Source organism: Miscanthus floridulus, chromosome 6 (genome assembly GCF_019320115.1).
Source record: "Miscanthus floridulus cultivar M001 chromosome 6, ASM1932011v1, whole genome shotgun sequence".
NCBI classification, from domain to species: Eukaryota; Viridiplantae; Streptophyta; class Magnoliopsida; order Poales; family Poaceae; genus Miscanthus; species Miscanthus floridulus.
The window spans coordinates 52039014-52053673 of NC_089585.1; the positions used below are offsets into that span (position 1 = coordinate 52039014).

General features: G+C 46.0%; 1 long non-coding RNA gene across 1 annotated transcript in view; it reads right to left on the reverse strand.

Annotated features, from left to right (window-relative positions):
• LOC136456039 (uncharacterized) overlaps positions 1-14080 on the reverse strand; it is a 122521-nt gene extending 108441 nt beyond the window's left edge. Inside the window, exon 1 of the long non-coding RNA XR_010759325.1 lies at positions 14022-14080. This is a non-coding gene — a long non-coding RNA (uncharacterized lncRNA). The remainder of the gene's footprint in view (positions 1-14021) is intronic.
• Positions 14081-14660: the final 580 nt, after the last annotated feature.

Genomic DNA, 14660 nt, shown 5'->3' on the forward strand with positions numbered 1-14660 from the left:
GCAACTCCTTCTGCATCTTGAATCTTAGCAGAGTCAAAGAACGATCTTTCTCCCAGTTGGGACCACATCAAAGGTGTCTTACAAGGTCTGCCATACAGAGCTTCAAATGGCGATATCTTGATACTAGCTTGGTAGCTATTGTTGTAAGAGAACCCTGCATAGGGTAGGCATTTCTCCCAATCTGAGCCATAACTCCGTACACTAGCGCGAAGCATGTCTTCTAAGATCTAATTTACTCGCTCTGTCTATCCATCTGTCTGTGGGTGGTAAGTAGTACTGAAATCAAGTTTGGTTCCAATGGACTTGTGCAGAGCTTCCTAGAATCAGGACACAAACTGAGGACCACGACCAGATACAATACTAGAAGGAGCTCCATGCAGTCTGAGAATATGCTCAACATATAGATCTGCTAATTTTTCGGCATTGGTCTTGGTCTTAACTGGTACAAAGTGAGCAATCTTGGTCAAACGATCAACAATCACCCAGATGGAATCATTGCCTTTCTGTGAACGGGGCAATCCAACTATGAAATCCATGGATATGCTCTCCCACTTCCACTCGGGAACGTCAAGAGGCTTTAGCAAACCTACAGGCCTTTGATGTTTAGCCTTGACTCTATTATAGGTGTCACAATGTGCCACATGTCCTGCAATGTCTGTCTTCATGCCCTTCCACCAGAAGTGTTTCTTCAAGTCTTGGTACATCTTTGAACCTCTAGGGTGAATACAGTACTTGGAATCATGAGCTTCTGACAGAATTTCCTCTCATAGTACTTGGTCAGATGGAACACAGATTCTATTCTTGAACCAGATGGTTCCTTGTTCATCTTCTTAGTGGTTGGTCTTGTAGCCTAGTTTTATCAGACCACAGAGATATTCAATCTCTTCACAACTTTTCTGAGCTTGATGGATACGATCTGTGAGATCATACTGTATGTGGAGCTCATTCAACAGGCCATGCGGTAGTATCTCAAGTTGAAAATCATCAATCTCTTCCTTGAGCTCGGGTGGTACGGATTCAGTGATCAAGGTGTGACAGTAACTCTTGTGACTAAGAGTATCTACGACTACATTAGATTTTCTCAGATGATAGTGAATTTCTAGGTCATAGTCCTTGATCAATTCTAGCCATCGGCATTGCCTCATATTTAGATCTTCCTGAGTGAAAAAGTATTTCAAGCTCTTGTGATCCATATAGATATCACACTTGTTGCCTATCAAGTAGTGTCTCTAGATCTTCAAGGCATGCACAACTGCTGCTAACTCAAGATCATGGGTTGGGTAATGGTTCTCGTGTTCTTTCAACTGTCGAGACGCATATGCTATCACTCTTCCATCTTGCATCAGTACACAACCAAGTCCTTGATGGGATGCATCACAATAGACCACAAAATCCTTGCTGATATTAGGCAATGCTAGCATAGGAGTTGTGGTACGCTTCTGTTTCAATTCCTGAAAGCTTTGTTCGCACTCGGGCGTCCATTCAAACTCCTTAGTTTTCTTTAGAAGGTTGGTCATTGGACGGGCTATCTTGGAGAAGTTCTTAATGAATCGGTGATAATATCCAACCAATCCCAAGAAACTTCTGACTTCTGTCACATTATGTGGTTGATCCCACTCTTTCACAGCTTCAATCTTGGCTGGGTCAACTGCAACACCTTTAGCTGATAGTACATGGCCTAAGAAGGCAACTTCCTATAGCCAAAATTTGCATTTACTGAACTTTGCATAGAGCTGATGTTGGGCTAGTTTCTCAAGCATCGTTCTCAGATGATGTTCGTGTTCTTCAGCGGTGGATGAATAGACAAGGATGTCATCAATGAATACTACCACAAACTTATCCAGTTCATCCATGAAAACCTTATTCATCATATTCATGAAGTATGCGGGAGCATTCATGAGTCCAAAGGACACCATGGTGAATTCAAACTGCCCATACCTAGTCACGAAAGCTGTCTTTGGGATGTCACTCTCTCGAATCTTCATCTGATGATAGCCAGATCTGAGGTCAATCTTAGAGAAATACTTGGCACCTCAAAGCTGATCAAGCAGATCATCAATCCTTGGCAGGGGTACTTGTTCTTGATGGTGACTATATTCAAGTTCTGGTAATCAATGCACATTCTCATTGAGCCATCCTTCTTCTTAACAAATAGAACAGGGGATCCCTAGGGTGAAGCACTGGGTCTAATATATCCCTTCGAGATGAGCTCATCAAGCTATTTCTTGAGCTCAGCCAGTTCATCAACTGACATGCGATAGGGTCTCTTGGCAATGGGTCCTATTCCTAGTAAGTGATCAATGATGAACTCTACATCATGGTCTGGTGGTATACCCGGTAATTCTTCAAGGAATACATCAGGATAGTCTCTGACCATAGGCACATCATGAACTATCTTCTCCTCTTTCTATGATTTTGAACTAGCCTTAAGGGCACACAGGATAGAGGTGGACTTTCTGGACTAGGGTTCACATCTAATGACTTGGCCTAATAGGTGGGTCACTTGGATGTATCTAGGTGAACATGATATGATACCTCGGTGAAGGGTTAGCCAATCCATGCCTAAGATGACATCTAGGTTTGTGGAAGGTAATAGGGTTAGGTCGGCTTTAAAGATAAGACCCTCAATGGTAAGACTCACTCCCTTATAGATGTGGGTGCACTTTAGGTCTCCTAAAGGTGAGCTAGTGATGATAGGCTTTTCACATGGGGTTATAGGCAGGTCATGTTCTCGTGCAAACTTGAATGATATGTAAGAACAAGTTGCTCTAGAGTCAAATAGAACTGATGCAGTATTGTCATTAACTAAAAACATACCATACACAATGTTAGGGGTAGCTTGTGCTTCCTCGGCGTCCAGATGGTTGAGACGTCCATGAGTAGCAGATCCCTTGAACTGAGACTTCTGAGCAGCTGAGTTCTAAGGGCACTCAGTGGCTTTGTGACCCGGTTGGCCACAAGCGAAACAGGTGAAAGGCGTACCACCGGTAGGGGTTGGCGCAGGTGCCTTCTAGTTTCCAGTGCTTGGTGCAGAGCAGTTCTGTGCTGGGCGTTCATTCATAGAGCGGGAACGGTTGAAATGGTCCTGAGTGTTGTGGTCCTGAGCATAACGGTCCTAGGTGTAACGATCCTGAGCAGGGCGGGAGTATTTGGCAGTGTAGCCTCCACTACCCCTACTTGATCCAGGGTTGTCCTCCCTATTGTGGCAAGAGCGTTCCCTAGATGGTGCATCTCTATAGAACCTCTTGCGATCACGACCACGGAGAGACTCCTCAGGCTTACGCTTCCTCTCCCTGTACTCTTCTCTAGCTTTAGCATGGTCCTTCTCAATTTGGATGCAGCGATCCACCAGAGCACGCAATGTGTTACTCTCAATACCGCCAAACTTCAGCTTGATGTGCGGGTTAAGTCCCTTGCAGTAATAGTATAGCTTCTCCTTCTCAAAGTTCACAACATAGGAAGGTGCATAGTGCAGAAGGTTGGTGAAACGAGTAGTGTACTCAGTCACCCTGTCCTTTCCCATCTTGATGTTGCGAAACTCCTTGGCTTTGGCCTCCATGACACCCTTGGGAATGTGATACTCAGTGAATGCTTCGGCGAACTCATCCCACAAGATGTTGGTAGGGTCCTCATGGGAATCACTGAAACTATCCCACCAGGCGCGTGCTGTACCTATGAGCTGGTGTGTGGCTACTCCAACACACTCATCGTCGGTGAAAGTAGTGAGGTCAAGCTTCTTCTCCATCTCCTTGAGCTAGTCGTCGGCTACAAGCGGGTCAGGGTCGGTGCCATCATAGGTAGGTGGCCTTAGCTTCAGGAATCCTTCTAGCTTCCTTTGGAAATCATTCTGCTAACCTCCCTAGTGACGGTTTGCTCCTTCAACAAGAGCTGTAAGAAGCTGGGTCTGTTGTGCCATCACTTCTGCCAGGTTCGGTGGTGGTGGTGGAGGAATGTTCTCCTCAGGTGGCGGGGTATTCTCTAGGTGGAAGGGTATCCTTCCACATCTATGGCCACGACCACGGCCACGGTTGTTGCCACCACGCCCCCCATTTGGTTTGGCTAGTTCGGGGGTGGGCGTACGTCCATGGTTCATTAGGCGATTAGATCGGTGGTTCGGCATCTGCAACACAGATCATAGGAACTTTAGTGCTTGTGCCATAAGTGCTTATAATTTAGTATGATTACATGATTTTTTTTGATGATTTAAAGAAAAACATTTATACTATCTAACACTCATTACAAAGAAGCAATAAGATTCATAAGATGCAATAAGATCCAAAACATTCATTACATGGGTTTTATTACATAGCATCATCTCCAGTAGCTACACTTGAAGACTTACGAGAATTGTACTACGCACAGTGTATAATACATCTCATAAGGGGTACATCATGGGGTACAACTTACGGAAGCTACTGACATGACTCATGACCAGGGTGGGGGAACGCTTCACCAGGCTTCACCGTAGGCGCTGGCGTCTAATCAAGGTGGGGGAATGCTTCACCAGGCTTCGGCGAACACAGTGATGGGGTCTAGGTGGTGGCCAGGGCTCCCTAGGTCTCTAGCCATGACGAACAGTAGCTCGGCGTGGCGGTGCTCGTCGGTGAGCCCCTCCCAGCAGCACGGGTGTCCAACTAAGGTGGGCAACAACTCAACCTTACCTTGGCGGGTGCCCTGGTGAAGCTAGCAAGGTGGCTAGATGGCTCTAGTTGGCTAGCCACGGTGGCGATGCACGGCGGAGCTCCGGCCGAGGTCCGGTGCCCATGGCTAGGGCGCTGTGGCTGGCCATTAGGGTCTCGGTCTACACGGCAATCCTCTGGGCATCAAGGTGTTCCTCTACGACTACGTCTGAGTCTAGCGAGGCGGCTGGGTGCACCAGCGGTGGCCACGCCACGACGGCGGCATTGCGAGTGCGGCGAGCGCGTGCTCTGCTTCGGCGTCCGTGGGGCTAGGAGGGGTCTACAGTGTCCAAGGGCTTGAAGGTGGTCGCGGTGTGCGCGTGAGTGTGCTGTGCTTGTGTGCCTAGAGATCGGAGATGGCCTTGGCCTACACGCTCACGGTATGGAGCGCCATGGCCAGAGTAGCAAGGTCTGGCGGTGAGCAGGGGAAGAACCGGTGGCTCACCGTAGGTGTTGCCAAAGAGGGGATGGCGGTGCAGTGGCGGGTCATAGCCGTGTAGCTCCGGAAGCAGTGCAGCGCAGCGTCATGGCGTCGTCTCCTGCTCCGGCGACACCGGCGGCGTCGCATGGCTTCAGCACTCCCCCTTCTTCTTCCTCTTCTCCCTCTGCTCTCTTGGCTCAGGTGTGTAGTGGATGGCCACCAAGGTGGCGGCGGGGCGATGGGACAAGCTCTAGGGCACCCGGGGCCGAGGCTTTTATAGCCGAGCTCGGCCATGGAGCTCGGTGATCGACGGCTAGAGATTGAGGGGGGATCAGAGGCGTGTGCATCTCATCCAATGGTGGCAAGTGGTTACGTGGGTGCTACGCCAAGGAGACAAGGCCATGCCCCGGGCGTGACCCCTGGCCCGCACCTGCCAGCACTGTTAGGGCTTGGTCGGAGAAGGGAATCAGCGTGAGTGGTCGGGGGAGGAAGATGACACTATGGATGGCGTGCAGCTGACGTGTGGGGCCCAGCGGTAGTGACAGCAAGCAAAGGCGGGGAGGCGCGTGGGTGTGAGCGGCGTGCGGGCTTGCTAGGCCGATCGCTCGGTTGCGCGAGTTGGGCCGGCTGCATGCGAAGCAGGGCTTCTAGTGGGCTGAGCAGGCCGAGCCGGCCTGCGAGGCCTTCTTCTTCCTCTTTTCTTTTTCTGTTTTATTTTCCTTCTTCTTTATCTGAATTCAATTTTGATTTTTAAATCTAGATTCCAAATTGGTGCACCATATTCATTGGAGTTTTTGATATGAGGCCCACAACATACTTATATAAATACTAGGAATTTATTTAGCTATTTTGTATAACAAAAATAGGTGTGGTTTGTTATACAAAAATAGAATTAGTTTTTCTCTTTAAACCTTTATTCTTTGGTTTGAGTATTAATTATTTTATGGTTTATTACTTTATTGGTGTTGTTAAGCATATCATAACTCAAATAGAAATCCAAATCACATTTGAATTAACAATGTATGCAATACTTTATTTGTTAGAATTTAAATAAACACAGTTAACTAATGACATGCCATGCTTATGTGTTGACTTGGGTTTGGGTTAAATCTAATGCATCTCTTAGGTTAGGTTTCTATACATGACACTCATCATCACATGGGAGTTCTAATGAAAAATTTTGCAGTTGGTATTTTTGGTGTGTGGATTTTTGGGTTGTTACAGCACCCAAATGGCTTTAGCACTAGTTTGTGGTGAACACATCACCTTGCTAATGCTAACTCCATTTGTGGTCTTCCTAAACACATCATTATAAACAAATGTGTTTGGCTTAGGTGAGTTACCATTTGGGCATTCATAGCTTAGATGCCCCTTTCTTTTACAAGCATAGCATATGCGGCCTTTGTTTGCTCTATGCTTGCTTTGCTTGTATGGACAGCTATCAACCTTGTGGCCCATCTCATTACATCCATAGCATCTTCTTGTTGCAACTTGGGCTTCCTTTCTTGCCTCTTTGTGCATTGGGCATTTCTTGGTAGAAGCCTTTTGATTTGCGGCTTCAACCTTGTCGGCCCAACTCTTGTGTGGACACATAGCCCACTCATGTCCATACAATCCACAACCATAGCACATCCTTTTTCCATGTTTCTTGCTCTTGGTTGTGTTGGCCATGCTTGAGATGTGATTCTTTTGTTGGGCTTTGGAGGAAGCAAGGTTTGAACCCTTCTCAAGCTTCTTCACCATGTTATCACGGTTATCTTGAGAAGGTTGTGCTTTCTCTTTACCCTTCAAATAAATCACATCTTTCTTTAATCTTTGCACTTCTTCTTTGAGCTCTATGTTTTCTATAAGATTTAGCTCAATCGAAGACTGGCTTGCTTGAGGAGCACACTCATTAGTACAAGAAATATTTAATTGAGATGGTATACTAGTGAGCGGATGTGTGAGAGGTTGAGAAAATTTTACCGATGTAATCACAACCTCATGAGCCACCTCAAGCATGATGCTTGATTCTGCTACTTCCTCATGAGAGCACTTTAGATTAACATAATTTGCTTATAGCACATTATACTTGCTTGATAGTTCATCTAGCCTTGTCTTGAGCTCGAAGTTTTCCTTCTCTAGTTGTGAAACACTAGAAGAGGAGTTAGTAACTAAAGCATGCTCAATTGACAATTTTTCATACCTCTCATTTATTGCCTTTAACTCTTGCAATTTGGAGATGAGAAACTTTTCTTGATTTTGAAGCGATTGCTCTTGCTTCTCTATCTCTTCTTCAAGCTTATCATTCCTTTCAACTATCTTCATGATGATGAACTTGTCTTTGCAGTTGAGATGATCAAGGTTGTAGTTGTCTTCAACTTCAACATCACTCGCATCTTGATCATCTACTTGTGCTTTCTTCTTTTCTTAATCTTTCTTGTTAACCTTCTTCTTGCTTTTCTTGGCCATGAGACACAAGTGATGAGTATCATGAGATACTGAGGTTGACTCATCACTTGGTCACCACCGGGCTTGAGCATCGTTGCAAACAGCTGCTTGCTGGTCTACTGCCTCAGCCATACCGGACACATCCGGTAGGCATACCGGACACGTCTGGTATGTGCAGGCAGACAACAGGTCATGCACTGCTTGCACTTCTTGCTCCGACTCGGCGCTCTTAAGGTCTTGTGAGGCTTCTTCGCTGTATGATGATACAATGGACATACTTTCCATTGACTCGATCTCAAGTGCATCATCACATTTGGATTTTCCATATAAATCAAAAAGTCTAGTCCAAATGAGATAAGCACTCTCCAGAGGTGGTTTTCCATTGAAGATTGCCTCATCTTAAACCTCTACACTCAATGTACTCAAAATAATATTAATAGCTTGAGCATTGAGTTGCATGCATATCTCTTCCTCTTTTGACAAATTTTTGTAGTTGTTCCAATCAACTATAGAAAGAGGTATGCTTGCATCCACAATATGCTCAATAAGAGGACTAATATCTCTAAAAGCATTGAGTATATGTATTGATCAAGTTAGAAAGTTTGAACCATCATTTTGGAGAAGCACCGGCTCCAACTCGATAGGCATCGATATTCTTTTCTCACAGTGGTGAAGCTTTAGGTGAGAACCTTGCTCTGATACCAATTGAAAGGACCTAGGATGCCACCTAGAGGGGGGGTGAATAGGCGTTTCTGAAAATTAACACCTTTAAAAGCATAAACGATTAGTAAAGGGTGAAAACTCCAAATAAAGAGTAGTACCACCCCTCATAAGTTAGCCACAGAGTATATAAAAGATACTAAATGAATCTAGGAGCCAAACGCCTGCAACCAAAGAGTTAAAACATAATACAATTCAGTTTGGCGCAAGGGCTAATACCGGACGTGTCTGGTATTTACGACTTCAGTGGAACAGCCCCGAACTTGCTCCTTTTGATTTCTATCTTCAATCTAAACTGTAGGAAACTATTAAAGATAGTAATATACACAGAGAACCTGCAGAATAGCTAGAACAACACAAATATCAAATGAAATGCGAATTAAGACATGATATTTGTTTTTCCGAAGTTTAGACTCGTTCGAGTCCTACTCTCCGTTGAGGAGGCTGCGGGCGACTCAGCGAAGGTCAGCCCTAGAGGGTACCACGAAGGTCACTCTAGCCGAAGTCTTTTCCAACTCCTTTTCCTTCTTCCACTAAATGATTCCGAGGCGGCGGAATCGACCGTTACAAACTTTCCGAAGCAACCACAATCTCTCGGTTGCTCTCCGGTGATGCCTAGCCGTCTAGGACTGAAGAGTCTAAGAGTAACAAATGCGAATCATGAGATTGACAATATGCACAAGTGCTCAAGTGGTGGCTTGCTCTTTTTTTCAAATTCTCTCTTAACCCACAGATTGATTTTGCAATTTGGATCACACACTCACTAAAAGAGGGTTTAGGAGAGTTGGCAAGGCTCAAAAACGTGTGTGTATGTCAGCAGAATCAGCAGCCTCCAAAGGTGAAGGCTTAGGGGTATTTATATCCCCCTTGAAAAACTAGTCGTTGCATTACCGAACACGTCCGATGACTTACATTGCGTCAACGGTAACTAAGTTACAGTGATATTATGAGGCGTCGGAACTCCCGATGAATGCCGGGACTTCCGACCGTTGGAACTCCCGACTTACGTCGGAACTCCCGACCCTCAGCAAATTTGAAAAACATGTAACTGAGTTAAAGTTAGTGAGACGTCGGAACTCCCAACGCATGTCAGAACTCCCGACTCACGTCGGAACTCCTGACTCTCAAGGCTTTTGAAACTCAGCCGTTGGCTTCTGGTCAGGCATACCAGACACGTCCGGTATGACCAGGACAGTGAACCCTCCACGTAAGTTAAAGTGCGAGACGTCAGAACTCCCGACTCCTGCCGGGACTCCCGACCGTCGAAACTCCCGACGAACCAACCCGAGAACAACAATTTTACAGGGGCTGGACAAATACCGAACACGTCTGATATTGCCAAACCAGCAAGAAATCAGTTAGCTCTTTTGTCGCTCAAATACTTAAAACTCACATAGGTTGGCTTGAACACTTATGAAACATTATCTATCAACATGATGCATCCCTCTTAATAGTACGACATACTTATTAAACTCAAGATCAAAGAAAAAATGAATTTATACCACTTAAGTTGATCTCTTGAATTGATGTCGTCCCTTCCAATCTTTATCAAGTAAGGATGCTAACATGTTGATGTTGATCTTTTCACTTGAGCATAGCCATCTTGAGCATGTGACTTGATTTCATTCATCAAATTTGAATAATCCCAAATGTATGAAGTCACTTTTATCAAATACTTCATTATAGATTTGATCCTTCACATCAATATGACCATCTTAGCTTGATTAGTACCTTAACTTAATACAAGTACTTTCTTCTCCACCCTAGCTAGGTTCTTCGGCCGCCAAGCCGTCGCTTGCCCTTCACCCTTGCTTAGTACCTCGAAGCCTTTCCTTGCTATCTTCACCATCTCAAGCTATCAAGTCACATCTTGTGTTGAATCATCCATTCATATGTATTGTTATTTTTTTCATTTTAATTTAGCAAGCTTCAAATATGAGACCATTCCATATGCAATCCCTCATGTCTCATTAACTAATAATCACAAGCTTGCTTTCACATAGTACATGGAAATCCCACAATAAATAAGCCTTCACATAAATTCTATTTGCATTGTTGTCTTGTGCTTGAACTAGATTGTTTATACAACATATCATTTTGGCTTTCATTAAGTACCTGTGAAATAACATATTACCTGTCCACACTTAGCAAACGGGTTAGTCCTTTAATCATATTGTCATTCAATCATCCAAAATCCACTAAAGGGCTAGATGCACTTTCAGTAGGTATATGGTACGGATATTGGTGGGTGTAATAAGTTGTGTCCCGTGACCAACGGAACATAGTTTGGTTACACTATTTCCCTGTCTCTGTCGGTTAAGAACCGTCCGTTGTTGTGGATGGTAGTTAGGTCACAGACTTATTATCCTGAACACATACTTGCTTATAGGAGCGGAAAGGCTCGTTGCACTCTTTGTCGTGAGTTCCAGCTCAAAGATATGACACAATTGCAATGCAGAGTGACCGCTGCTTTAATTGCGTCCCTAGGCATGCCAGGAATAATGAATGTTGGACATGCAAATTTGTGAATGAATTGATCATGTTACGAAATGGATATCACACTCTCTGAAATAGGAAACAGTGATCTGTCAATGGCAACAGAACTAAAAATTGTCCTTCATGTAATCAGATATGAGGAATTGGTCTCTAACACGAGACATAATGAGCATGCACACCATATAGTGATACAGAAATAATCTAACTGTAGCAAAAAATATCTATCTTGTAATAAATTGCAAGTCCCAAAAAGAATCCTTGATGCCTCAAACACACCAGTATTCTAATCCGAACCGAAGTCCAATCAGATCAGGAATCTGATGCGGGTTCAAGCACATTGGTACCTAGCATTGTCCATCCAAGACATGAACAACGAGCATGACCAGCACAGGCACTGCTCCTCAGCGTTCTCGACCTGGAGCCTCACCTCCCACGAATCAGGCCGCCGAAGCCGTGATTTCCTCGCACTGGTGACCGGAGCTGTGGTCGCCTACCACGCAGCGGGACACCGGAGCCGCCATCGAGGCCTTCACATGGCAGGCCGCCTCTCACATGACGTGTAGGGACAGATAGAATGATAACTTCGTTCTTTCTGGCATTTAGGTGAGCACCTTGCAAACGATGTCCCTGGATTTGCCGTACAAGCAAGAAAACCTGTGTGTAAATCAAGCACGGAAGCTGTGGGTTGATGCAAGCAAGCTCAATCTCCGGGGCTGCTACTCGCTCCATCTCGTGCTCGCCGTGGCAGCTGGTCGCCTGATGCGGCTGTTTTCCGGCACGCTCGTCGAAGGCTGCTCCTTGTGTGCTCGAGCGGGGTTGCTTGCCTGCACGCTCGCCGCCAACTACTGCTCATCGCGCGCTCGAGCTGGCAACTCCACTCCGGCCCGGAGCTTGCATCCGCCGACCTCACTGTCCCAAGCGAGCTCGCCGGAGCCCAAACATTGCCGGCTCCGCCGACTCGCATTGGAGAACTGGGGCTGGGGCTGGGGCTGCGGTGGCTGGTGAACACAAGCGAGGCTCGTGGAGGACGACCATGCGGAGAGGGAGATAAAGCATGGGCGGTGGGGAAAAGGCGAGGTGGAGCGGACGTCCACCGGGGAACAAGCACCTCTCGCCGCCATCCCCGCCCGATCTGCGGCGGCGGCATGAGCATAGGAGGACGACGACGTCGACACAGGGGCGGATGGTGAAGAGAGATCCAGCGAGGGAGGTTGGAGGAGCCAACGAGTTTCCGGACCACGGCTGGCGAGTGGCGCGGCAGGAGCCAACTGAGAATGGAACGGCGGGCGCTAGGCGGCGGCGGATGATGGCCTGATGGGGACTGGGGAGCGAAATGCCAGGCCGCCAGGCGAGGTGGGCGCACGGGGAGAAAGACGGAGCGGGGAGCACGCTGAAGTGCTGAAGGCAGGAGGCATGAGTAGGGATGAAAACGGATCATATTTATTTTTGGAAAAAGTCTACATCACCCTTTACCTTTTATATTTAGTCTACTTCACCCCCTCAACTATGAAACCGTCTATTTTACCCCCCTGAACTTTCCAAAACCGTCTGTTTTACCCCGGACGGTTTTCTGACAGCGGTTTTGGTACAGTAACAGCGGATTTGCTACAGTGCCCGGTGGTTTGCTACAGTGTCCAGTACAGTGACAGCCGGCCCGGGTCTGCGCGATTCGTGGATCCGGTGGCCTGGGTCTGCACCGTCCACAGCAGTACAGCACCGCTCCTCCCCTCCCCTTGCTTCTGCAGGCCTGCAGCGCACCCCCCCGGTCCTCACCTCTTCTTCCTCTCTCTCTACAGGTCTGCGAGGTAGTGCCGGCGACGAGGCCTCTCCAATCCCTCCGGCGAGCTCCCCTTCCAAAGTGGTGAGGTAAGCCGCCGCCGTCATCTCCTCCCACAAGCAGGTCCAGCTGAGCCGGCAAATCTTGTCGTTTCTTCTATTCCACCCTCCTTGCTTGCTGTCCTCGCTTTGGGATTTCCCTTGCTGCTCTTTCTGATTGGGGGAATCGATTCGGGGGCGTTGCAGAAGAACGTGAACGAGGCGGTGGAGGGGCTCAGGGCCAAGGGTATCACCGCGATGGGCGCCGTCTGCCACGTCTCCGACGCACAACAGCGCAAGAGCCTCATCGAGACGGCCGTCAAGGTCAGTGTTGGGTTCTTCGGGAAGGGGGTTTCAGTCTTTCAGAAGTGTTACATTACAATGTCAGATTCCTCCTCTTGTTGCCAAGCTATCCCATCAGGCCTCCCTGCGGTCAACGTTTTGGCAAACCTTGTGGGGAGCCTAGAATTAAGTTTGGAGTACATGTGCATCACGAAATCTGGCTGTTTTGTTTTATCATAAGTTCGTTGCTTTATTACTCCACATGTCCAGTGAGATAGTGAATACTCAAGTAGTCAAGTTTTAATAATAAATTGATTGATAGTTGGTTACTTGGTTTTTTTGTGCAAATTCTGGACTTGGAGTCTTGGAGAACTCGAGAATGGACAATTGAAGAATGGAGATGCTTCTGGAGTTCTGGTCTTTGCTTTGGCTGGTACTTGCTATTGCAAGGTAATTTACTATCACTTTTTACAATTTTAATATGCGCTATTATCTATATTTATTAAAAAACAGTAAAACGTATCCGCGTATCGGGTTTCTTAGGAAATTGCCATATCCGCGTATCCATATCCTTCCGACACCGATACACGTATCCGTATCCGTGCAACTTAGACAAGAACAGAAAGGCACCACAATCATGTGTGGTGTGCTGCACTTTTCTCCAATGAAAAACATAAGCTCATTAATGGTTCTATTATGAGCAAAGCAAAAATAGCACACCTGTGACTACGTAGTTGATCAGTGAACATTCGACCGCACATGTATATTCAAATGATAAATATATCTCAGGACCTAAACGAGATACTACATGCATGCTTAAGCTAATTGATATATATTTATAGATAGCGAGTAGGAGCTTTGACGAGGACTATCCACACGAGCAGACGATTCTATGCAATTGATGGTGAAATAGCAATGTTATAGTTTAGGCCCTGTTTAGATTTCAAAAATTTTCACCCTAAAGTGTCATATCGAATCTTGCGACACATGCATGGAGTACTAAATGTAGACGAAAAAAAAACTAATTATACAGTTGGGTGAGAAATCGTGAGACGAAACTTTCGAAACTAATTAGTCTATAATTAGACACTAATTGCCAAATACAAATGAATGTGCTACAGTCACCAAAACCAAAAAAAAAAAAAACTTCGCCATCTAAACCCGCCCTTAGTGAGTACCTTCGTAACGAGCATCCAGATATTTTTCCTCGAGGTTGTCCAGTCGCTACCGCAGGGACCAAGGGAGCGACTTTATACCTGGGCATTCTAGAATTGTAAGCTCATGAAGACATGAGTATGCTGGTGGCCCATTGGACAAGAAAGGCGCTAGGCTTTCGCAATCCCCAAGACGGAGGCATTCCAGCGTTTGGAGCTCTCCGGAGCCAGATTCTAGTGATCTCAACTTTGGGCAGCAATAAATCTGTAGTGTTCGGAGTGCATCCAGCTGGCCCGAGAGGAGTTGTAGTTTGTCGCATTCCAAAATATCTACTCCGTATTTCCCTGAGCGATGGGGGAAGGTTGAGAACCTCTGACAAGCTGCCACACGACCGTATCGTTAGCGATTAAGGCATGGAAGGAAGTGACCCCTGGGTACCGTTTAGTTCCCTTTTATTTTGTAAAAAAATTTAAGATTTTTTATCACATCGAATCTTTAGACGCATGCATAAAGCATTAAATATAAATAAAAAATAAAACTAATTACACAGTTTAGACGAAATTCACACGACGAATCTTTTAAACCTAATTAGACTATAATTAAACATTAATTACTAAATAACAATAAAAATGTTACGATACCATTTCGTTAAAAAATTTGCA